This window comes from Bufo bufo, chromosome 6 (genome assembly GCF_905171765.1).
Source record: "Bufo bufo chromosome 6, aBufBuf1.1, whole genome shotgun sequence".
Taxonomy (NCBI): domain Eukaryota; kingdom Metazoa; phylum Chordata; class Amphibia; order Anura; family Bufonidae; genus Bufo; species Bufo bufo.
In genome coordinates, this window is record NC_053394.1 from 412,630,542 (window position 1) to 412,656,894 (window position 26,353).

The window sequence follows — 26,353 nt, forward strand, 5'->3', positions numbered from 1 at the left end:
CTTGGTCAAATGCCAACTTTGTATAAAAAAATGGGAAAAGTTGTCTTTTGCCAAGATATTTCTCTCACCCAGCATGGGTATATGTAAAAAGACACCCCAAAACACATTCCCCAACTTCTCCTGAATACGGAGATACCAGATGTGTGACACTTTTTTGCAGCCTAGGTGGGCAAAGGGGCCCATATTCCAAAGAGCACCTTTCGGATTTCACTCGTCATTTTTTACAGAATTTGATTTCAAACTCCTTACCACACATTTGGGCCCCTAGAATGCCAGGGCAGTATAACTACCCCACAAGTGACCCCATTTTGGAAAGAAGAGACCCCAAGGTATTCGCTGATGGGCATAGTGAGTTCATGGAAGTTTTTATTTTTTGTCACAAGTTAGTGGAATATGAGACTTTGTATGAAAAAAAAAATATATAAAAAAAATCATCATTTTCCACTAACTTGTGACAAAAAATAAAAAATTCTAGGAACTCGCCATGCCCCTCACGGAATACCTTGGGGTGTCTTCTTTCCAAAATGGGGTCACTTGTGGGGTAGTTATACTGCCCTGGCATTTTCCAGGGGCCCTAATGTGTGGTAAGTAGGTAAATGACCAGTGAAATCCAAAAGGTGCTCTTTGGAATATGGGCCCCTTTGCCCACCTAGGCTGCAAAAAAGTGCCACACATGTGGTATCTCCGTACTCAGGAGAAGTTGGGGAATGTGTTTTGGGGTGTCTTTTTACATATACCCATGCTGGGTGAGAGAAATATCTTGGCAAAAGACAACTTTTCCCATTTTTTTATACAAAGTTGGCATTTGACCAAGATATTTATCTCACCCAGCATGGGTATATGTAAAATGACACCCCAAAACACATTCCCCACCTTCTCCTGAGTACGGAGATACCAGATGTGTGACACTTTTTTGCAGCCTAGGTGGGCAAAGGGGCCCATATTCCAAAGAGCACCTTTCGGATTTCACTGGTCATTTACCTCCTTACCACACATTTGGGCCCCTAAAATACCAGGGCATTATACCTACCCCACAAGTGACCCCATTTTGGAAAGAATAGACCCCAAGGTATTCGCTGATGGGCATAGTGAGTTCATGGAAGTTTTTATTTTTTGTCACAAGTTAGTGGAATATGAGACTTTGTATGAAAAAAAAAAAAAAAAAAAAAAAATCATCATTTTCCACTAACTTGTGACAAAAAATAAAAAATTCTAGGAACTCGCCATGCCCCTCACGGAATACCTTGGGGTGTCTTCTTTCCAAAATGGGGTCACTTGTGGGGTAGTTATACTGCCCTGGCATTTTCCAGGGGCCCTAATGTGTGGTAAGTAGGTAAATGACCAGTGAAATCCTAAAGGTGCTCTTTGGAATATGGGCCCCTTTGCCCACCTAGGCTGCAAAAAAGTGTCACACATCTGGTATCTCCGTACTCGGGAGAAGTTGGGGAATGTGTTTTGGGGTGTCTTTTTACATATACCCATGCTGGGTGAGAGAAATATCTTGGCAAAAGACAACTTTTCCCATTTTTTTATACAAAGTTGGCATTTGACCAAGATATTTATCTCACCCAGCATGGGTATATGTAAAATGACACCCCAAAACACATTCCCCAACTTCTCCTGAGTACAGCGATACCAGATGTGTGACACTTTTTTGCAGCCTAGATGCGCAAAGGGGCCCAAATTCCTTTTAGGAGGGCATTTTTAGACATTTGGATACCAGACTTCTTCTCACGCTTTGGGGCCCCTAGAATGCCAGGGCAGTATAAATACCCCACATGTGACCCCATTTTGGAAAGAAGACACCCCAAGGTATTCAATGAGGGGCATGGCGAGTTCATCGAAATTTTTTTTTTTTGGCACAAGTTAGCGGAAATTGATATTTTTTATTTTTTTCTCACAAAGTCTCCCGTTCCGCTAACTTGGGACAAAAATTTCAATCTTTCATGGACTCAATATGCCCCTCACGGAATACCTGGGGGTGTCTTCTTTCCGAAATGGGGTCACATGTGGGGTATTTATACTGCCCTGGCATTCTAGGGGCCCTAAAGCGTGAGAAGAAGTCTGGAATATAAATGTCTAAAAAATTTTACGCATTTGGATTCCGTGAGGGGTATGGTGAGTTCATGTGAGATTTAATTTTTTGTCACAAGTTAGTGGAATATGAGACTTTGTAAGAAAAAAAAATAATAATTCCGCTAACTTGGGCCAAAAAAATGTCTGAATGGAGCCTTACAGAGGGTGATCAATGACAGGGGGGTGATCAATGACAGGGGGGTGATCAATGACAGGGGGGTGATCAATGACAGGGGGGTGATAACCACAGTCATTTATCACGCCCGTGTAAGGCTTCATTCAGACGTCCGGATGCGTTTTGCGGATCCGATCCATCTATCAGTGGATCCGTAAAAATCATGCGGACGTCTGAATGGAGCTTTACAGGGGGGTGATCAATGACAGGGGGGTAATCAATGACAGGGGGGTGATCAGGGAGTCTATATGGGGTGATCACCACAGTCATTGATCATGCCCCTGTAAGGCTTCATTCAGACGTCCGGATGCGTTTTGCGGATCCGATCCATCTATCAGTGGATCCGTAAAAATCATGCGGACGTCTGAATGGAGCTTTACAGGGGGGTAATCAATGACAGGGGGGTAATCAATGACAGGGGGGTGATCAGGGAGTCTATATGGGGTGATAACCACAGTCATTGATCATGCCCCTGTAAGGCTTCATTCAGACGTCCGGATGCGTTTTGCGGATCCGATCCATCTATCAGTGGATCCGTAAAAATCATGCGGACATCTGAATGGAGCTTTACAGGGGGGTGATCAGGGAGTCTATATGGGGTGATCACCACAGTCATTGATCATGCCCCTGTAAGGCTTCATTCAGACGTCCGGATGCGTTTTGCGGATCCGATCCATCTATCAGTGGATCCGTAAAAATCATGCGGACGTCTGAATGGAGCTTTACAGGGGGGTAATCAATGACAGGGGGGTGATCAATGACAGGGGGGTGATCAGGGAGTCTATATGGGGTGATAACCACAGTCATTGATCATGCCCCTGTAAGGCTTCATTCAGACGTCCGGATGCGTTTTGCGGATCCGATCCATCTATCAGTGGATCCGTAAAAATCATGCGGACATCTGAATGGAGCTTTACAGGGGGTTGATCAATGACAGGGGGGTAATCAATGACAGGGGGGTGATCAGGGAGTCTATATGGGGTGATCAGGGGTGATTAGGGGTGATCAGGGGCTAATAAGGGGTTAATAAGTGACGGGGGGGGGTGTAGTGTAGTGTAGTGGTGCTTGGTGGGACTTTACTGAGCTACCTGTGTCCTCTGGTGGTCGATCCAAACAAATGGGACCACCAGAGGACCAGGTAGCAGGTATATTAGATGCTGTTATCAAAACAGCGTCTAATATACCTGTTAGGGGTTAAAAAAAACACATCTCCAGCCTGCCAGCGAACGATCGCCGCTGGCAGGCTGGAGATCAACTCTCTTACCTTCCGTTCCTGTGAGCGTGCGCGCCTGTGTGCGCGCGTTCACAGGAAATCTCGCGTCTCGCGAGAGGACGCGCCGGCGCGTCCAGGAGGAATGAATCAACCACCTCCAGGACGCGTCTGTGCGTACAGCGGTCCGGAGGTGGTTAAGAAGTGAAGAAGGTGATGGTGAATTGGAGTCAGGGGTGAGGAGAGAAGAAAAGTGGTGGAAGGAGATTTGATGGAAAAAATGAGGGAGGAAGAAGCAAGGGAAAGTGAAAGGGAAAAAGAAGAGGGGAATACTGAGTTAGGGAAAATGAAGGGAAAAACTGTAGGTGAAAAAGGGAAAAGAGAAAAAAAGAAAAAAGGTGAAAAGAAGGAGTTAGTGACAACAGAGGTAGCAGGGCCCCAAGAAGAGACTGCTCCTCAAGTGGAGGCCTTTTCAGCTCTGGAAAAGGAGGTGGAAAAACTTAATGAAAGTTATCCCAATACAAGTAGCAGTGTGGATAGCAGCCTTCCATGTGGGCAAGGTTTAATGGAGATGGAGGTGAAAAGTTTAAAAAGAGGTTTATGTGAAAAAGATTCTGATGATGATGAAATTGGAACTGCAGAAAAAATAAGAGCTGTGGATTTGCTGGGCTCTATGTCGCCTAGCTTTGATGACGCTAGAGGAATTGAACTGGATGAAGAAGTTCATTCAGATAAGGGCGGGGGAGTTAGCCCTACATTAGGTGTAGGCTAATGGTGAAATGTGCTTCCTTGAACATTCAAGGTGTAAACAAAAAATACAAACGTACTGCACTGTATGAATATTTAGAGAATGAAGACTTAGATTTTATTTTTTTGCAAGAATGTAACATAAAGAGAATGGTTGATTATGAGTATTTGAAAAAAGATTGGAATGGAAATGTGGTGTTTTCAGGTGGGAATGAGAATAAAAATGATGGAGTTGGTTTTTTATGTAGAAGAGAGTGGGAAATAGAAAGTTCAGAGGATATTTATCCAGGAAGAATTCTTATGGTGAGAGTAAAAAGGAATAATTTGAAAATAAAGTGTTTTTGCGTGTATGCTTATCCAGAGAAAAATAAGAGAAGAGATTTGTTTGAAGTTTTACAATTATTTATTTCTGGTAATGATCCTATAATTATCGGTGGGGATTTTAATTGTCATTTTAATAGGAAAGATGGTTCAGTTACGATTTTAAAAGGGATTTTAAATTCTGGAAACTTGAAAGATGTATGGGATTTGTGTGGGAGGAAAAAAGAAGAGGAGATTACGTGGAGGAGTAGGAATTTTGAATCCAGAATTGATTATTTTTTTGTTTCGGATCAGTTTGAGTCTAAGAGTTTTAAATCTGATATATGTTGTTTTTCTGATCATAATGTAATAAAATGTATTTTAAATGTGGGTGAAAAGGAAAGTAGAAAACCGACGCATTGGAAATTAAATGTAACATTGTTAGAAGAAAAAGAAGTTAGGAATAGGTTTTGTAGTTTTTACGGAACTTTGGTGTCAAAAAAGGATGTGTATAGCAATATTTTAGAATGGTGGGATTTTGTAAAAGAACAGATAAGAGTGTTTTTTAAGAGAGTTGGTAAGGAAAAGGCAGTAGAGAAAAGGAAGCTATATTCGCTTTTAAATGGCCGGTTGCAAAGTTTTTATGTGTTTAAAAAAAGTGGATTGGATTTTGATGAGGATATTGAACTTGTTAAAAGAGAGATAAAAAGAGCGTTATGTGAGAGAGGTAAAGAAATTATTTTCAATGCAAGGGTAAAAGTTCTTAAAAATGATGAAAAATGTTCAAATTTCTTCTTTAAAAAAAATAGGGGAAAAAAAGATTTTATTGATATTTTAGAGGGGGAAGTGGTTTTAGAGAAGAAATTGGAAAGAGTTGAAGAATTTTATGGGAAGTTGTTTGACAAGAAGGAGTGTGATAAGTCTTTGTGTGAGTTTTTTTTAAGTTCGATGGAAAAGAAATTCAATACAGAGGAAAAAGATAGTCTAATTAAAGGAGTGGAGAAAGAGGAAATCTTTGATATAATTAAAAGCTTCTCGAATTTGAAGACGCCCGGTTTAGATGGAATTCCGATAGAGTTTTACAAATCTTTTTGGAGTTTAATATCAGATGATTTTAGTAATGTTGTTTGGAAGGTTTTATCTTTAAGGATGGTCCCCAAGTCTTGGCATGAAGGAATAATTGTTTTATTATTTAAAAAAGGTGAGAAAAGTTTAATTAAGAATTGGAGGCCTATTACTCTATTAAACACTGATTATAAAATTTATGCAAAGATATTGGCAAATAGATTAAAAAAGGTGATTGCTTCGATAGTTGAGTGTGATCAATCATGTGCGGTGCCAGGTAGGAAAATTGTGGACTCTTTGATTTTAATAAGGGACGTTTTATGGGATTGTGTGGATAGAAATAAAAAAATGGCCGTGGTGTCGATAGACTTTGAGAAAGCCTATGATAGAGTCTCCCATTGTTTTTTATTTCAAGTATTAGAAAAGATGGATTGCCCTAAGGTTTTTATAGACCAAATCAAATGTTTATATTTTAATTCTTTTAGTAAAATATCTGTCAATGGTTTTTTATCAAAAAGAGTGGAGGTTCAGTGTGGTGTAAAACAGGGTTGTCCCCTATCTCCAATTTTATTTATAAGTGCAATTGAGCCATTATTATGTGAAATAAGGAGAGATAAAGCAGTTAATGGTATTTTCCTCCCTGGTGGTAGTAATGAATATGTGAAAGTGGTCGCTTATATGGATGATGTGACTGTTTTTATTAGGAATCAAAAAAGTTTAAATAGGGTCTGTAGAATTTTAGATTGGTTTTGTAGTGCGTCAGGTTTTAAGGTTAATTATGATAAATCTAATTTTATGTGTATTGGGGATTTGCTTTTAGATTCAGATTGTAGATTAATAAACGTGTGTGAGTTGAAGATTTTAGGTATTTTTTTTTCAAAGACAGTTGGTAACACAAAAAATTGGGAATCTTTGTTGGAAAGAGTTAGGAAAAAGATATGTTGGTGGAATCTTAGAGCTTTGACGATGGAAGGGAAAATTTTAATTATAAAACAAGTTTTATTGCCAATTTTTTCATATGTTGCTGCAGTTTTTATCCCTCCTATTTATATTATGAAAAAAATGGTTAAGTTATGTTTTAATTTTTTATGGAAGTCAAAAATGGAAAGAGTGAAAAGAGATGAGCTATATAAGTTAAAACAGAAAGGTGGGAAAAGTTTTCCAGACATTAGAAGATTTTTATATGTTAGATATTTATCTTACTGTGTAAGTACTTTAACTGGATCAGATTCAAGGGTTAAGTTTTTATTAACATATAACATGTTTTTTTTTATTAGGAAGTATAAGTGGGTAATGTCTGACCTTAAAAAACCATATAGGTTTACTCCACCGGAACATTATATTATTATTGAGAGAGTGCTGAGAGAATTTAGGCTAACTGAGTGTGAAGTGAGTGTCTTAAAATGTCATAGGAAAGTGTTGAAAGTTCTGAATGATAGAGTATTTATGAGCCCAGTAGAAAGATTCTCAGAGAAAATTGTGGAGAAAATATGGACGAACTGTAATATTTATTTTTTACCAAACGAGCAAAAGGATCTAAACTGGAGCATAATTAAAGACTGTCTAACAACACGTGAATTTATGTATAGGAGAGGGTGTGCGAGGAGTGAAATTTGCCCAAGAAGAAATTGTGCTGAAAGTGAAAATCCAACTCATATTTTTTGGAACTGTAAGTTTGCGCAAGAAGTGTGGAGAAAAATCGGGAACTTAATAAAAAATGTGTGCAAGTTGGGTAGGTTAGAGTATGATATGGTGTTATATGGACTAAAGATCGATAAAGAAGAATTTAAAATAGTTTGGACGATTTTATCATGTGGAAAATTAGCTTTGTGGAAGTATAGATGCATTGTGATATTGAAAAGGAAAGAACTGTCCGTAGAGGAGTGTGTTAAGCTATGTTTGAGTTATCTTTATGTTTTTTTTTGGAAAGAGAAATAAGATTTGGGGGAGGAAAAAGCAAAAGAGAGATGGAAACAAGACAGTTGGAATCTGCTGACCTTATAGAGAACAAAGTAAGTAAACCTGTAGTTAATAAAGTAAGGTAGGAAATAATATAAAAAAAAAAAAAACAACAAAAACTAAAATTTAATATGTGTAAATAACAAGGAAAGATTTTTTTAAAAAAATAATAAATAAAAAAAAAAAATTTTTTGTGTTTATAACAAGTGAAGAGATACATACAGGGGAAAAATTGTTTTTTGTGTGAAGAGATATATACAAAATAATAAAAAAAAAAAAAAAAAACATAAATAATTTTTTCATTGGTATCTTCCACAATGATGGTTTGAAGGAAAGTCTTATTTTGATTTTTTTGGTTTTGTGAAATGCTAATATTTAAGACTTAAGATCTGAGTGGAAAAAAAAATAAAAAATCTGTTCTTATCAGTTTAATATCTGATACGTCCCCTATCTGGGGACCATATATTAAATGAATTTTTCGAACAGGGAGATGGAAAAAGAGCTTGCTCTGTCCACTCCACGCATTGACCTGGTATTGCAGTACCTACAGGACCGGTGCACCCCTTCTAATCCAGTATGAAAAACAGACTGAAATTGATTGCAAGCATCATCCTTCCAGCAAGTAAGTGGAAAGTTGTGTTGTGTGTGTCGTGCCTCCTTCAGCTTCTCCTCTGTCTGCCCAGTCAGTGCAGTGTTGCTTTTTGCATATAATACCTGCATCTAGTCTGTCAATCTCCTAATTGCATCAGCTGTTGGTTAGCTCCAGCACCAAGCAACCCAGCCAGCCAGTCTCCTCACACCCTGGATCCAATTAAGACAGATGATTAGTTAATTGGCTTATCACCTGAGTGAAGTGTTTGGACCTCCCTGTTTGATTCGGGCCTGTTGTGCACACCTGGGAGGGGGAGGGAGGGCTGCAGAGTCGTCCCTGGCAGGCGATTGAACCTTTTTGTATCCAGTTGGCTGGATGTAACCATTTAGCTCTTCCAGTGCTTCAATAAATGAGTAAAGTTTGCCTGTGTCTCCCTCTTGTGGATCTTTTGAACAGAATTAATTGTAGGCTAAAAAGTAGCCCAGCACTTCCAATGCAGCTGGACCTACCTTGTCTGTTCAATGGACGGAACACTGCGCGTGTCACAAGAGCCTTGTCAGGTCAAGAGGTCAAAGAGGTCAAGTAAGGTCAGCTATTGGATGACATCACAAGGGCCCTGATGGAACACTCAACAATGTGGCCGTGACATCACAATCAACAACGCTTAGACTTTTTTTTTTTTTTTTTCCTTTCACTCACGACTATTCCTATCATGTTTTCTGCTTGGCGTGCTTTGGCACCGCACCAGGAATTTCGTGCGAAGAAAAGGCGTGTCCAAAAGTTGCGTGTGGGCGGAGCTATGCAGATAGCAAACACGAAAAGGAGCATGCTGGTGACTTCTGAGCGTAGGACGCGCGCGTGTTTTCCCCGGTTTGTGAGAGAAAGAAGCCTCCCGGACTGTGTATAGGGCTGGGGACAGTAGTCTATTGCCTTTATTAGTGCTCTGCATTGGGGACCATCGGCCTGTAATGCGAACCCTTTCAGGTTATCGCTTCTCGGCCTTTTGGCTACGATCAAGTGTATGTGATTTCATTTCATCGCTTGGTCTAGTCAGAAGGTATTTGGGGGTACCCCTCTCCTCGGCCTGGTGGGATCGCCCGGGTTTATTGCCCGGGCTTCACCCACCTGCTGCTATTGGGGAGAGGGATTAGTCCCCTAAATAACGAGTTGCGATCCCCCCTAGCCTTCTGGTGTGGTTTACCCGTATCCAGAGGGTGCTGCGACGGTTGCGAGCATCGCCGAGCGAGCGAAGCTAAACTATGGGCGACGATTCCGGCCACGTGCCGGAATATGCTCGCCTAAAAAACTCCGTGAGGGCGGTTCTCACTGGAGGAGTCCACCCGGACAAGAAGAAGGAGATACTTAGGTATCTGATGGACATCGTGCTGGGCGATTTACTCCATGTTGGCAAATTGGAGATTATGGCGATTCAGGATTACCCCAAACGCGGCATTTACGATATTACATTTTCGGGTGAGGGAATTTTCCGTGATGCTTTGAAAAAGGCTGAGGAAGTGAAGGATGATCCCAAGCTGCGGGGGTTCCGAATCGTCGAACATTCCTTTGAAGAAAAAAAACTCGTGGTGATTAAGACTTATTCCCCTTACGTAAGTAGTGATGATGTACAAGCTTTTTTGTCCGTTTATTTTAAGGACGTTTAATGTAAGGGGAAGATTATGAACGAGTGTAACATCTGGACATCCAAATGGAGATTTTTAGTTACTTGTATAAAAGATGACAGCTCTAAACTCGGTTTTAAGACTCCCCCAGCACGTTTTAAAATTGGGCAAGTTAATGGCGACCTCTTCTTTTCAGGGATGCCAAGTTTCTGTAGGTCATGTGGGCAGTATGGTCACGACCAAGCGAAATGCGGTGTGAAATGTAAAAATTGCGGAAGTGAAGAACATGAAAACAAAGACTGCCAGCAAGGAAAAAAATGTAGCTTCTGTCAAGAACGTGACCACCTTTTTTCTTCCTGTCCTCATAGGAAAGCACAGAGAGAAAAGAAGCAATCCAAGGCGCCCCAGGGAAAACCAGCGGGACCAACCCACCCCGAGGAAGAGGAACAGGCGTATGATGCCCCAGGCCAACAAGAAACCGAAGCCCATGACGGTCAGGAGGAAGGGGCCGTGGAAGGTGTCTGGCAGATACAAGGCAGAAGGGGTAAAACCAAATCTCAGGCATTGAGAACAGCCAAGCGCAAGCATGACAGGGAGCAAGGAAGCGCGAGGCCTGAATTGCCCCCAATGGAAGTGCAGGAGGGGGCAACCGGGCCTGCTCCACAGGCTGGGTCTCCAGAGGTCGACACCGACTCGGGTGAGAGCGAACAAGAGCAGGAGGGTCCCCGAAAGCGAGACAATAGGAGGCGCTCGTTTAGGAACTTGGGCAGGGGAGAGCAGATGGAAACGTCCGGCCTGACGGTAAAGGCGGACGTGGCTCCCCCTGAAACCTCCTCCCTGCCTGACCAGGTAGGGAGGGAGGGCATGGACACCCTAGAGGCCTCCGATCCGCTGACATGTGCGCAGCGTCCCCCTGGTGAAGGGCCTGAGTCATCTCAGGCCGAGGGGGGAGAACCGGAGCCCGCTGGGGACCCACCTGACAAAGAGGACCTAAATGGTCAGATAATGGAGACCCAGCCGGGACTGTCAGAGGCTGGCTTGCCGGTTTACCAGTGTGCGGCTGCCGACACCTATCTGAGCGAGGGCATTTCCTCTCCCGCAGAGTCACTGCTCACAGTGTCATCGTATGGTGGGGACGTGAGTGGCAATTAGATTTCTGGTCCCGCTGGTAATTATTTTGTTTGTTCTTTCCCTTTTTAAAAATGGATGTAGTTAAAAGCTATTAATTTTAATGTAAGGGGCGCCAAACAGAGAAGTAGAAGGATTGCACTTTTTAATTTTTTATCCCTTTTTTCGGCATCTGTTTTTTTCCTACAGGAATGCGGCATCCCTCATGCTATCTCCTACAAAAAATATAAAGAAGATTGGCAGCACGGGCCATCCATCTGGTCTGGATCAAACGAGTCCAGATCAGGTGGGGTCGCCATACTTTTTAAGGGAAACGTTTTAATTGATGATATTAATTAAATTTTACCAGGTCGTATTTTATTAGTTAAAGCTTTTATAGACGGTGTTAAATGGCAGTTTTTAAATTTTTACGGATCACCTGACAAGAATGAGAGAGCAAGAATGTTGGAAATTTTATCTCTTTTTATTAACACTACTGATCCCTTTATACTTGCAGGTGATTTTAATTGCATAATAAGAGGGGAGCGCCGGCTGTCAAGTTCTGTGAGTCGAAATTATGATAAAACCTCCGGGCTATTGAAAAATATTGTGAATGATTTTAACCTGTTTGATTTGTATAAGGAGTGCAACAGGGATAGCCCGGAGGAAGCTGGCGTTACCTGGAGTAACATTAATTGCAAATCAAGGATTGATTTTATCTTTTGTAATAAACAGTTACTGCCTTTTAAATGCAAAGTTTTAACTAATGTTTTATCAGATCATAGGCTTTTATATTTTAGTATAAAGCACGATCTTAATAAGTTTTACGGTAAAAAATCCTGGAAAATTAACGTTTCCCTATTGGATGATCCACAGGTTTTAACTGATTTTAGTGGGTTTTATAAAGAATGCAGATGGAAAAAAGAGCCAGATACTCCCACCAGTGTATGGTGGGAGGGCATGAAGAAAAAAATTAAAGATTTTTTTATCAAAGTTAGCAAAAACAAAGCTAAAGAAAAAAGAGCCTCTTTTAAAATTTTAAATATCCGTCTGCAAACTTTATATAAGTTCCGAGACTGTGACATCAATGTTGATAAAGAAATAGAAGAATTAAAAAAAGAAATTACGAAATTTTTAGAACAGAGGGGTAAAGAAATTATCTTCCGTTCTAGGGTGCAGTTTGTGGAGGAGAATGAAACTTGTTCAAGGTATTTTTTTTAAAAAACACACAAGAAAAATGTAATTGAAAGTATTGAAGGCGATTTTAATGTGCAAAGTATTTTAAATAAAGTTCATGGTTTTTATACTTCCCTTTTCAGTGTGAAACCTGTGGATCAGAATTTTATGAAAGACTCATTGAAGGAGATCACCACCTTTTTAGATTCTGCTTCAAAACAGGTTTTATTACAAGACCTGTCAGAGCAGGAAATCCTTGAGACAGTCAAAAGTTTTAAAGCAGGTAAAGTACCTGGGCCGGATGGTATACCCAGTGAATTTTATGTGAAGTTTTATAGCCTTTTAAAAGATGATTTTTTTTGTCTTTTTAGCGAAGTTTTGATTTCTAAGGTTTTACCCAAATCCTGGAAAAAAGGTGAGGTCTCCCTTTTATTTAAAAAAGGTGACAAAACAGATTTAAAGAATTGGAGACCAATAACCCTTTTAAATACAGATTATAAAATTATGGCAAAAATATGCGCAAATAGATTAAAAGCCATAATTGACAAAATAATTCACCCAAACCAGGTATGCGCAATTCCAGGAAGGAGTATTTGGGATAACCTTAACTTGATTAAAGACTGCATAGATGATTCAAAGTCCAGAAATAACAAACTAGCTATTTTATCTGTCGACTTTGAAAAAGCGTTCGACAGTCTCTCATTTTTATCTTTTTAAGGTTTTAGAAAGAATGGGTATACCAGAAGGTTTTTTACTGTCTTTAAAAGCTTTTTATAAGGACTGCTCAAGTAGAATTTTAGTAAATGGTTTTAAAACACAAGAAATATTTTTAAAGTCTGGGGTAAAACAAGGGTGTCCCTTGTCCCCACTGCTTTTTATATGTGCGTTAGAGCCTCTATTGTGCGCAATTAGACGTGATAAGCAAATCCGTGGAGTCCCCCTGCCAGGAGGGGGGGGATTAGAGGCTAAAGCAGTGGGGTACATGGATGACGTTGCGGTACTTTGCAGGGACACCCTTTCAGTACAGAAAACTCTGAAACAAATTCAATTTTATTGTTGTGCTTCCAGTTTTAAAATAAATCTTAGCAAAAGCAGTGTTTTAAACATCGGAAGCATGGAACTAAGGGATATACCAGTTCCTGTATCAAACAGCGTAAAAATTTTAGGTATCTCCTTTAATGAGTCTAACAGTGGTTTTTATAGTTGGGACATGGTGGCACAAAAAGTTAATCAAAAGATATGTATGTGGAACATGAGAAAATTAACTATGGAAGGAAAAGTTTTAATTATAAAAATGGTTATTTTACCTATTTTATTATATTTAAGTATGGTCTTCCCCTCTCCTGTTGTACTTTTAAGGAAAATAACCAAAGCTTGTTTTACCTTCTTTTGGAGTTCCAGAATGGAGAAGCTAAGAAGAGAGATTGTGACGAAACCAAAATCCAAGGGTGGCAAGGATTTTCCTGATTTTAATAGGTTTCTCTTAATAAAATTTTTTAGTTTCTGTTTTAATGCACTTTTTAAAGATCATTATTGGTCATATTTTATACGTTTTAATACAGGTTTTTTTATGAGAAGGTTTGGTTGGTTCAACACAGTTTTATCCGTACCTTACGCTTTTAAATTACCTGTTAAATATCAAGTTTTAGAAAAAATAGTGACCGATTTTAATCTGAAAAATAAAAGTGTAAACGAACTAAAAAATAGTAAAAGACTAATAAAGGAAATAAAAGACAGAGAGAGAGTGTGTGAAATAGGGAATTTTAGTGAAGAAATATGTACTAATACTTTTAATCTAATCAATATTTCTTACCTTTTTAACACACAGAAGGACCTGGCCTGGAGCTGCATTCACCAATGTCTTCCATGCCGGGCATTCCAATACAGAAGAGGCTACGTAAGATCGGAAATCTGCCCAAGAGAAGGATGCCAAGAAGTGGAAACCGTGCACCATCTTCTGTGGACCTGCTCCTTTGCACAAGCCTTCTGGAGAAAACTGCACCCCCTTTTAAGAAAGATCGCCGGTATAAGGACTTTTAATTACAATTTGATTTTATATGGTTTTACAGAATGCCCATCAGCTGCCCACAAAACAAAGGCATGGAAGACGGTGAATTGCGCTAAAGAAGCTCTATGGAAGGCCAGGAACATTTTAACTTTTAAACAGGAGGTTTTAGCAGTTGAAGATGTTTTAGGTCTCTGTCTGTGTGAACTATATATTTATTATTTGATTGACAAAAAAACTAATGCTACCCTTGCAAGGGAATGGTTCTTAAATGATTGGAATACAATAATGTAATGTGCCACCATGTCTTTTTAATTATGTAATTTATAACTGTTTTCATACTTTTATAAGATGTAAATGGTTGTATAAATTTGTTGGTTTTTAAATAAAAAGTGTTATCCCTGTACAAGGGATTGCCAACTTAAAAAAATAAATAAAAATCTTGTGTGCTGCACTTGGTCTGACGTCAGAAGGTAGCTCTCGGGTACCCTCTCTCTCGGCATGGGGGGATCGTCCAGGTTTATTGCCTGGGCTTCACCCCCCTGCTGCTATTAAAAGAGAGGCTTAGTCCCGGGGGCGTCGGGTTGCGATCGCCCTTACCTCTGGGAGTCTCAGGACTGTCAGGGGAGCATTTTGTCTTTACCTTTCAGAAAGACAACAAGCGCCATATTCCCAACTATGGCAGACGACGACCCGGGAGGAGGAGGGGTCGATGGAGGAGTCGGAGGAATTGGAGAAGGAGGTGTCGGAGGAATCGGAGGAGGCGGAGGAACCGAAGGAACCGGAGAATTTGGATATGGAGACGATGAAGGATTTACTACGCAAGGAAAGAAGAAGAGAGGCGGAGCTGCAAGGAGAAATTCAAAAGAGGACGAAGCCCGAAGGAAGGATGAATCTCGAGGCGGAACAGAAGAGCTTAAAGAAAATATACCGAGGAAAGAAGGAGAGGACGAACACCAGATCCCGGATTACGCCAAAATTAAAGATACCATCCGTTTTTATGTCACCGAAGGGAAAAAAGATAAATATAACTTGCTTTATTTAGTAGACAAAGTCCTGTATGGCGTATTTGGTGTACAGAGGCAGGAGATTCTAGCCATACAGGACTACCCAAAGAGACGTGTGTATGATGTGACTTTTACTAAAAATGGTATCTTTAAAAGCGTTTTAGCTAAGGTTCCACATTGCATAAAAGATGATAGATTACAAGGTTTAAAAATTTATGAGCATGAGATTGATGAGTCCTTAACTGTTGTTATAAAAATGTACTCACCGTTTGCCAATCTTAACACCATTAATGCCTTTTTATCTCAATATTTTTAGAAAATTATCTCAGTGTCGAAAATTTTTAACACCGCCGGGATCTGGACATCAAAATGGCTTTTTAAAGTTATAGGCAACCGTGATCCCAAATTTCCAGGAGGTATTCTCTTACCCCCAGCACGTTTTAAACTGGGAGACATGGTAGGTGAAATGTTTTTTTCTAATATGCCACCTTACTGCAGATTGTGTAAGAATTACGGGCATTTTAATACTGACTGTCTGAGTACATGCAAAAATTGCGGTAGAACAGAGCACGATATCCGGGAGTGCACCGCAGGAAAACGATGCTATGCGTGTACTCGGATGGGTCACCTTTCACATCAATGCCCTTTTAGAAAATCCGAGGCGCAGCCAGGATGGCAGAAGCAGCCAGAGGGACAGACGGTACCAGAAAGACGAGAGCAAGCCAAGCCACAGCCCCAAGGAGAGGAGCCGGAACGGATGGATACTACCAGCAGACCCCCCCAAACAGGTGAACCAAGGGAAAAACGGAACAAGAGGAAATCCAGTGATCAGCCCCCTCCTGAGAAAGAGGCTGGGGGCGGATCGAATGAAGCTGATCCGCCTGGCCCGCACTCGGTCCCTGGGCACACTCCAGAGGATCCAGGTGGAGCTGCGGCATCCAAAAAGAGGAGGGACCAAACACCGGTGGTGAAAAGCCAAAGGAGGATGCCAACTGCGGGACCAGTGGCGGATCCCGGAGGTAGCCAACCAGGTCCTTCCTCTCACCTGAGTGGTGACTCTGAGGAAACCTGTATAGTTCCCGAAACCATCCTCAGTGGGTCCTCTGCCCCGGAACGGGAGAGGGTTGACGCTGCGGTTCCGGAACCTGAAGTGGTTTATGTGAACCCTGTGATGCAGATGGCTCTGGAGTGTTTGCTAAATACGGGGGGGGGGGGGTCTGCTGAGCGATGGCGGCTCCTCTCCTACAGAATTCGGATGTCCAGCTACACCTGGGGCGTCAGGCGATAAGGAAAGCGGAAGTGAACTCTCTGGCTCTGCTGATGCTGTCTGATGCTGCGCCAAGGTATGATAATAAACTCCCTTTTTAATCTTTTATTATGGCTATTTTAAACGGTATTTCCCTGAACACCAGAAGCGTGCATTCTAAAGCTCGACGAATTGCACTTTTTAATTATCTATCAATTTTATCAGCTTCGGTGTTCTTTTTACAGGAGTGCTGCATCCCCCACAGTCTGAACTACCAAAAATATAAAAGTGACTGGAGACTCGGACCTTCCGTTTGGTCCGGGTCAAACAAAAACAAGTCGGGGGGTGTAGCTATTTTATTCAAGGGAAATGTTTTAATAGACCATATTAATGAGATTTTACCGGGGAGGATTTTATTGGTCAAAGCTTTTATTGATGGTTTTAGATGGCAGTTTTTAAATTTTTATGGTTTTACTGAAAAAAAAGAGAGAGCTGAGATGCTTGAAGTTTTACCTCTTTTTATTAATGATTCAGAGCCATTGATTTTAGCAGGAGATTTTAATTGCATTTTAAGGGGTGAGCGCCGGTTCTCCAACGCAGTGAGCAGGAACTATGACAGATCCTCCTCTCTGCTCAAAAATATTGTCATAGATTTCAAGCTCACTGACGTTTTTAAAAAGTGTAATAGTCATTTATCCGAAGAGGCCGGCGTCACCTAGGGCAACGCTACCTGTAAGTCCCGAATCTATTTTATTTTCTGCTCTAATCAAGTACTGCCTTTTAACTGTAAGCTTTTAACCAATATATTTTCAGATCATAAATTATTGTCTTTTAAGGTGCAGTTAGGTGGCAATCACCAAAAGAAAAAAACATGGAAACTGAATGTCTCCCTTTTAAAAGACCCCAAAATTTTATCTGATTTTATTGTGTTTTACAAGTACTGCAGGCGGGTAAGGAACCCCAGAAGACCTATTACAGAATGGTGGGAAAGTATGAAGAAGAAGATCAAGACCTTTTTTATTAATAGGGGGAAACTCAAGGCCCAAGGAAAAAATAAATTTTACGACGATCTAAATACCCGCCTGCAGACACAGTACAAGCTCCGCGATCTGGGTAGGGATGTTAAAAAATAAATCCTTGATATTAAAAAAGAGATTTCACAGTGCCTGGAGCAGAAAAGTAAAGAAATAGTGTTTCGCTCCAAAATCCAACATCTTGAGGAGAACGAAACCTGCTCCAGGTACTTTTTTAAAAAAAATGCAAGAAAAACGTGCCCAGGTTGAGGAGCTTGGGGGGGTAAGAGATATAAATGGTATTCTCAAAAAGGTCCATGAATTTTACTCTGAATTATTTAACGAGAAAAAAATTGATAAACATTTTATGAAGGACTCGCTGAAGGGGATTGAAAATGTTTTAGATGCCGACTCTCAAAGATTTTTATTACAGGAAATCACCGAGCAAGAGGTTTTAGAGACGGTCAAGAGTTTTAAGAAGGACAAGGTGCCCGGCCCCGATGGTATACCCATTGAGTTTTATATTACCTTTTATGGCATTTTAAAAGAAGATTTATTTTCTCTTTTAAAAGATGTTTTTAGGTCTAAGGCTCTCCCGGGATCCTGGAAAAAAGGTGAGGTCTCCCTTTTATATAAAAAAGGCGACAAAACAGATATAAAAAATTGGAGACCGATCACATTGCTTTGCTGTGACTGTAAAATCATGGCAAAGCTATGTGCAAACAGGTTAAAAAAAGTCATCCACAAAATAATCCATCAAAACCAGGTCTGCGGGGTGCCCGGGAGAAGCATCTGGGACAATATTAACCTTTTAAAAGATGTTATTGATTTTACGAATGAAAGAAACGGGAAAGTTGCCATTTTATCTTTAGATTTTGAAAAGGCTTTCGACCGGGTGTCGTATTTTTACCTTTTTAAAGTTTTAAAGAAAATGGGTATACCAGAGGGGTTTGTATTATCTTTGAGAGCGTTTTATAACCAATGCACTAGCAAGATTTTAGTCAATGGTTTTAAGACTCAGGATGTTGTTTTAAAATCTGGTGTGAAACAGGGTTGTCCCTTGTCCCCACTACTTTTTATTTGCGCCTTGGAGCCTCTTTTAACCACAATAAGAAAAGATAAGCAGATACGCGGAGTCCCCCTGCCAGGCGGAGGGGGACTAGAGGCTAAAGTACTGGGGTACATGGATGATGTCGCCGTAATGTGTATGGACACCCCTGCAATCCAAAAGCAATCAAACAAGTAGAATATTTCTGTTCCGCCTCCGTTTTTAAAATACATTTTAACAAAAGTAGTATTTTAAATATTGGAGAGATGGTTTTATGTGATATCAACATTCCTGAGTCTGAGTCTATTAAGATTTTAGGTGTCACCTTCAGCGAGTCCAATGACGGCCTCAGGAATTGGGACACGGTTACAGAGAAGATCAATAAGAAATTATGCATGTGGAACCTAAGGAAGTTGACGATGGAGGGAAAGGTTTTAATTATCAAAATGATAGTTTTACCGATTTTATTATATCTTAGTATGGTGTTCCCTCCATCGGACCGTATTTTTAAAAAAATTAACAAGGCCTGTTTTAATTTCTTCTGGGGTTCCAGGATGGACAAGCTGCGGCGAGATACGGTAATGCTTCCTAAAAACAAAGGTGGAAAAGATTTTACGGATATAAAAACGTTTATTTTAATTAAGTATTTTAGCTACTGTTTTAACACTCTTTTTAAGGATAATTATTGGTCATTTTTTATTCGTTATAGCACTGGGTATTTTATGAGGAAGTTTGGGTGGTTTAAAGTGATTTTAAATTCTCCCTACTCTTTTAATTTAACTGCCTCTTATAGGATTTTAGAAAAAATAACGAATACTTTTAATCATGGCCCAAAGAGTGTGGAGTTTTTAAAAAACAGTAAGATGATTTTAAAAGATATTAATGATAACAAACTGATGGCCCCTATTAAGAATTTTAATGAAGATAAATGTAAGCAGACCTGGCGAAATATTAATGAAAACTATCTTTTTAACGTGCAGAAGGACCTGGCCTGGAGCTGCGTTCATGAGTGTCTTCCATGCCCGGGTATTCCAGCACCGAAGAGGATTGTCAAGCACCGCGGAGTGTCCAAGGGGAGTATGCAGAGAGGAGGAGGACATTTTCCACGTGATGTGGCATTGTTACTTTGCACGAAAAATATGGGTAAAAATGCTCCCCTTGATGAAGATTACTGGACTGAAAGTTTTATCTATGGACGGTGTCTTTTATGGGTGTCTGGAGTGCCCTTCAAGAATCAAAAGGACTATGGCATGGAAGATCACGAACTGCGTCAAAGTAGCTCTATGGTCGGCCCGGAATATTTTAGTTTTTAAAAATGATCTTATTTCCGAAGAAAATGTTTTAAAGATGGTTTTAGACGAAATGCACAATTATTATTTATGTGATAAAATGAGAACGCCTTTTATGTGCCACAAGTGGTTTTTAAGAGAGTGGGCCTCAGTTATATGATTTTATAAAACCTGTAAATTTTATGTCGCCTGTAAAAACGGTTTTATGATTTCTTATGTTAATGTAATCTTGTTATAATTTTAATAAACGATTTTTACCCCTTGGGGTAAATATCAACTTAAAAAAAAAATCTGTTCTTATCAGTTTAATATCTGATACGTCCCCTATCTGGGGACCATATATTAAATGGATTTTTCGAACAGGGAGATGGGAGATGTCCACTCCACGCATTGACCTGGTATTGCAGTACCTCCAGGACCGGTGCACCCCTTCTAATCCAGTATGAAAAACAGACTGAAATTGATTGCAAGCATCATCCTTCCAGCAAGTAAGTGGAAAGTTGTGTTGTGTGTGTCGTGCCTCCTTCAGCTTCTCCTCTGTCTGCCCAGTCAGTGCAGTGTTGCTTTTTGCATATAATACCTGCATCTAGTCTGTCAATCTCCTAATTGCATCAGCTGTTGGTTAGCTCCAGCACCAAGCAACCCAGCCAGCCAGTCTCCTCACACCCTGGATCCAATTAAGACAGATGATTGGTTAATTGGCTTATCACCTGAGTGAAGTGTTTGGACCTCCCTGTTTGATTCGGGCCTGTTGTGCACACCTGGGAGGGAGAGGGAGGGCTGCAGAGTCGTCCCTGGCAGGCGATTGAGCCTTTTTGTATCCAGTTGGCTAGATGTAACCATTTAGCTCTTCCAGTGCTTCAATAAATGAGTAAAGTTTGCCTGTGTCTCCCTCTTGTGGATCTTTTGAACAGGATTAATTGGAGGCTAAAAAGTAGCTCAGCACTTCCTATGCAGCTGGACCTACCTTGTCTGTTCAATGGACGGAACACTGCGCGTGTCACAAGAGCCTTGTCAGGTCAAGAGGTCAAAGAGGTCAAGTAAGGTCAGCTATTGGATGACATCACAAGGGCCCTGATGGAACACTCAACAATGGGGCCGTGACATCACAATCAACAACGCTTAGACTTTTTTTTATATTTTTTTTCCCCCCTTTCACTCACGACTATTCCTATCATGTTTTCTGCTTGGCGTGCTTTGGCACCGCACCAGGAATTTCGTGCGAAGAAAAGGTGTGTCCAAAAGTTGCGTGTGGGCGGAGCTATGCAGATAGCAAACACGAAAAGGAGCATGCTGGTGACTTCTGAGCGTAGGACGCGCGCGCGTTTTGCCCGGTTTGTGAGAGAAAGAATCCTCCCGGACTGTGTATAGGGCTGGGGACAGTAGTCTATTGCCTTCATTAGTGCTCTGCATTGGGGACCATCGGCCTGTAATGCGAACCCTTTTCAGGTTATCGCTTCTCGGCCTTTTGGCTAAGATCAAGTGTAGTATCGAGAGGGGCTGCCTTGGTCTTGGCCTGAGGTGCTCCGGGTACCCTGACCTTCGGCCTTGGGGAAAGGCAGCAGTTTATAGCTGCTGCTGGACCCCTTGCTGCTATTGGAGGGAAGGACTAGTCCCGGAGCAACGAGGAGCGATCACCTTACCTGCCCACTATTTTCTTGGTGGGTGAAGGGTCCCTGCGAGCCTGGAAGAGATGAAGTCCATGGATGTGCCAGAAGTCCAAGCTTCCAAAAGCAATGAAGTACCAAGCGGTGAAGTTCCTGTGTATGCGAGGATTAAGAATGGAGTACGTTTTGTTCTGAAGGATTCGCAGAAAAAGGAACATGGACTGTCGTTTTTGGTGGAAAAGGTCCTGATCGCTTTATTTGGGATTCAGAAGCACCAGGTACTTTCAATGTTAGAGTTCCCTAAGAGGGGATACTATGACGTTGTTTTCAACACAGATGAAGATTATAATTTGTTTTTGAGTCACCTTGAACTTTGTAAAAGGGACCCGGTGTTGGAGGGTGTGGAAATATTTCCTCATTTTCCAAGGAAGGAAAGAATACTGGTTATTCAAATGTACAGCCCGTATGTGCCAGAAGAAGATATTATGTTTTTTCTTTCCAGATTCTGTGACAATGTGATTTGTTTAGGGAAAATTTATAACCAGTACGGTTTCTGTACCACTAAATGGAGGTTTATGGTAAATTTGAGATGTGATGGAGAAGGAAAAATTTTTTTCCCTCCTAGTCGGTTCAGAATTGGGGCAATTAATGGAAATTTGTTTTTTGCGGGAATGCCATGTTTTTGTCGCAATTGTAAACAATATGGGCATGAAAAGGAAAATTGTTCATCTATATGGTGTCATAAGTGTGAAACAAAAGGTCATGATGCAAAGGATTGTTCACAAACAAGAAGCTGTAATCTGTGTGGCAGTAATTTACACGTGTATAGTGCTTGTCCAAATAGTCAAAAGGGAAAGAAAAAGGAAAAGAAAGAAGATAAAAAAAGGGAAGCTCAGGAAGAAGCTAGGGTTTTAGAATTAGAAGATATAGCTGGGGGTATTGCAGAAGAAAAGATAGAAAGGAAAGTTGAAAAAGAGAAAGGGGCAGAAAGAAAGATAGAAAGGAAAGTTGAAAAAGAGAAAGTGGTGGATAAGAAGAAGAAAATGGAAAAGGAGATGGGCTTAGAAATATCTGATTCAGAAAGGGAAAGTAGTAGTACTAAAATGCCAGAAGCATACAAGGCTTGGAAGGATTATTTGGAGAAAGAATACCCTGGTGGATCACTAGGGAAGGCAAGGAATAGAGTGTTAGAAATGTATGAAGAAGACCCAGTTAGTTTTCAAAAAGAATATGGGTTAGAAAGTTTGTTCGTCAAAATGTTGAATGAGAAAATTGATGTTACGATGGAGGAATTACAGCTCATGCAAGATACTTTACTAATTGCTGCTTTGAGAAAAAAGAAAAAAGTTCTAGTTTAATGATTGTTTGGTTGTTATTAGGAAAGAGGAGAAAATGTATGTTTTGTTATGTTAAATAATAATGTTTTTATAAAAAAATAATAAGAAATATGGATTAAAAATTAAAAAAAGCAAAAACTTTGATATAGGATGATGAAGCGCTTACACGGTGATTAACTCAATATGTATTGCGTCTTCTGACACTATCAACTAAAATCTGTTCTTATCAGTTTAATATCTGATACGTCCCCTATCTGGGGACCATATATTAAATGGATTTTTCGAACAGGGAGATGGAAAAAGAGCTTGCTCTGTCCACTCCACGCATTGACCTGGTATTGCAGTACGTCCAGGACCGATGCACCCCTTCTAATCCAGTATGAAAAACAGAATGAAATTGATTGCAAGCATCATCCTTCCAGCAAGTAAGTGGAAAGTTGTGTTGTGTGTGTCGTGCCTCCTTCAGCTTCTCCTCTGTCTGCCCAGTCAGTGCAGTGTTGCTTTTTGCATATAATACCTGCATCTAGTCTGTCAATCTCCTAATTGCATCAGCTGTTGGTTAGCTCCAGCACCAAGCAACCCAGCCAGCCAGTCTCCTCACACCCTGGATCCAATTAAGACAGATGATTGGTTAATTGGCTTATCACCTGAGTGAAGTGTTTGGACCTCCCTGCTTGATTCGGGCCTGTTGTGCACACCTGGGAGGGGGAGGGAGGGCTGCAGAGTCGTCCCTGGCAAGCGATTGAGCCTTTTTGTATCCAGTTGGCTGGATGTAACCATTTAGCTCTTCCAGTGCTTCAATAAATGAGTAAAGTTTGCCTGTGTCTCCCTCTTGTGGATCTTTTGAACAGGATTAATTGGAGGCTAAAAAGTAGCCCAGCACTTCCTATGCAGCTGGACCTACCTTGTCTGTTCAATGGACGGAACACTGCGCGTGTCACAAGAGCCTTGTCAGGTCAAGAGGTCAAAGAGGTCAAGTAAGGTCAGCTATTGGATGACATCGCAAGGGCCCTGATGGAACACTCAACAATGGGGCCGTGACATCACAATCATCAACGCTTAGATTTTTTTTTTTTTTCCTTTCACTCACGACTATTCCTATCATGTTTTCTGCTTGGCGTGCTTTGGCACCGCACCAGGAATTTCGTGCGAAGAAAAGGCGTGTCCAAAAGTTGCGTGTGGGCGGAGCTATGCAGATAGCAAACACGAAAAGGAGCATGCTGGTGACTTCTGAGCGTAGGACGCGCGCGCGTTTTCCCCGGTTTGTGAGAGAAAGAAGCCTCCCGGACTGTGTATAGGGCTGGGGACAGTAGTCTATTGCCTTCATTAGTGCTCTGCATTGGGGACCATCGGCCTGTAATGCGAACCCTTTTCAGGTTATCGCTTCTCGGCCTTTTGGCTAAGATCAAGTGTAGTATCTGTTCTTCAGTCCTGTAGAGCTATGCTCCAGGCTGTACTCCTTCCATGGCTTGCCATGGTCGTTGAGCGGAACGGAGAACCACACAGCAACCCTGGGTGGCGGAACATGGGGGGAGTATTGTACTCTCATGTGAAGCTACCTCTGAGCTCTGCTGGATCGATGCCATCTAGGCCGAGTTGTGTTGAAAGCCCAAAGTGCGAGTGCCCCGGGGGGTGGTGCCCCTGGGGTGCCTAAACTCACGGGTTAAGTCCGGCCCACGAGTGACGGCACATTTGCACAAGCACTTTCTTTCTCACAATTTTAGCACACACCTCTATTTGCTCGGCTTCGGCCTTGAAGATACGAGGAATTTTTATAATTCCGGCCGAATGTCTGGGCCTTAAGGGCAAAACATTTCACTTATTTATTTTTTATGTCACTGTGTGCACTTTACACGTTGTGTGTCCACTAGGATTTTCAAGGGTTGCGGCGCCCTAACGGGTACCCCCTCCTTGAGGTCTAGGGGGGGTGTGTGTGGCCATTTTGGTTCCTCACCCCCCTGCCAAACCCCTTGGGCTCTCCCTCCGGGGAGAGTCCAGACCTTGTTGAAGCTCCTGGCTGACGCCTTGGGTGGCAGCCTAGGCGAAAGCCGGGAGCATAGATGGGCGTACCCTTGGCTTCGGCTGAGGGTTGCCATTGGTCTCAGTCCCTTGCAGGAGCTTAACGGCCCCGGAGGGATTGGGAATGGTTTGTGGGGGGCTCTTCTCTTCGGAGAGGGCCTGCGATAGACCGCGACCTAGTGCACGATTTTTGTGTGGCACGCTGCACGATTTTGGCACGAGGTGAGAGCACGACTTTGGGCTTTCGATAAAATAGAAAAAAAAAAAAATCTGTTCTTATCAGTCTGCCTTTTCTTGCCGGCCCAGGTCCTTGTGGGTACCCCCTGCACTCTGCCTTTGAGCATCGTTGATTAAATTCAGCTTCAGCTCACTGCTGCTATTGGGTGTAGGGCTATTCCCCAGGGAACAAGAGTGCTCTGGTCTCCGACCTCCTCTTGGCCTGTGGCTTAATAGTCTTGGTGTACGACGTTAGACAGTGCTTACTTGGATCTAGACAGCCCCGAACACGACAGCTGGAAGATCTTCTCCGACTGCGATCCAGGAGAAGACTTTGCGAAGACTCGACGAGGAACCCCGACGACGAGGACTGAAGACTCCGGCCTGAAGACTCCGGCCTCGGGGGACCCCGACGAGGAGAAGAGGCTCGGCGAAGCCCTACCCCGGAAGAAGCTCCGCCCTTCCCCGGAAGAAGCTCCGCCCAGCAAGAAGACGTTCCTGGGAGAGGAAGGCAGGAAGAAGGAAGAAGCCATGGCCTCTACCTCAACCTCCAAGCCTCCCAAGAAGAAGACGAAGAAGACCGCAGAAGGAAGAAAGGCCACGGCAGAGGCCCTCCAGGACCCTTCAGCCTCCACTTCCTCGGCTGCGGACCCGGTGGCACCCGCCCCTCCGAAGCAACAGGACGGCCAGAAGCCCAGTCCCGGCTCCCCTCCCCTGGAGCCCTGGATGAGGCAGACGGTCGTCCTGAAGCTGAAGGAAGTGGACGGGAGAACACCGGACCTGAGCCAGGATGTGTTCGGCAAGAAGATGGTCCTGGAGCAGGGATTTGCCAAGCCGGAGGTGACGAGCATCCACGCCTTCTTCACTGGGATCTTCTGGATAACCTTTGCCTCCGTGAACACCTGCAAGAGGTACTGGGAGATGGTGAAGGCCGCACAGCCGGACTCCCCCTTTCGACGCTTTGTGGGCAGCTGCCCAGTCCAGAGAGAAGAAAGGAGAGTGACCGTTGCCATGCGGAACCCACACATCCCAGGCAAGGATATCGTCACCTACCTGAAGCGCTTCTGTACCGTGATGAGGGACCCCACCCACATCCTGGATGGAAACGGCTTCTGGACCGGCAAGTGGTCAGTCATCGTCCGCCTGAACAGGGATTCCACAGACCCGGATGGCGTGCAACACCTGCCCCCGACCTTCTCGCTGGGCAACTCCCAAGCGCTCGTCTACTACCCCGACATGCCGCAGACCTGCAGGAAATGTGGCAAGAAGGGGCACAGGCTGAGCGACTGCAAGGAAGTGGCCTGCTGGATCTGTCGAGTGACAGGGCACGAAACCCGGGACTGCCCTAAGAAGACGGCTTGCAACCTGTGCGGCCTGGCGTCGCACATCTACAAGGACTGCCCACAAAGAGAACGCACCTGGGCAGCAGTCGCAGCCAGAGCACCGGCCAGCGGGAACCCCACCGCAACCGCACCTCCGGCAGCAACAAAACCCAAAGCGAAGGAGTCCAAAAAGAAGGAGGGTAAGCAGACACCTGCCC

At 42.3% G+C, this 26,353-nt stretch overlaps 3 non-coding genes and 3 pseudogenes across 3 annotated transcripts; all 6 read left to right on the plus strand.

Annotated features, from left to right (window-relative positions):
- The first annotated feature begins 7,903 nt into the window (after positions 1-7,903).
- On the plus strand, positions 7,904-8,098 carry LOC121006456. Its single transcript, XR_005780285.1, has one exon. It is a non-coding gene; the product is annotated as a U2 spliceosomal RNA (small nuclear RNA).
- Positions 8,099-9,111: 1,013 nt separating this feature from the next.
- Positions 9,112-9,256, plus strand: LOC121006668 (annotated as a pseudogene).
- Positions 9,257-19,880: 10,624 nt separating this feature from the next.
- On the plus strand, positions 19,881-20,066 carry LOC121006492. The gene has a single exon (XR_005780309.1). It is a non-coding gene; the product is annotated as a U2 spliceosomal RNA (small nuclear RNA).
- Positions 20,067-21,086: 1,020 nt separating this feature from the next.
- Positions 21,087-21,229, plus strand: LOC121006553 (annotated as a pseudogene).
- Positions 21,230-22,759: 1,530 nt separating this feature from the next.
- LOC121006353 lies at positions 22,760-22,947 on the plus strand. The gene has a single exon (XR_005780210.1). It is a non-coding gene; the product is annotated as a U2 spliceosomal RNA (small nuclear RNA).
- Positions 22,948-23,957: 1,010 nt separating this feature from the next.
- On the plus strand, positions 23,958-24,081 carry LOC121006537 (annotated as a pseudogene).
- The last annotated feature ends 2,272 nt before the right edge of the window (positions 24,082-26,353 follow it).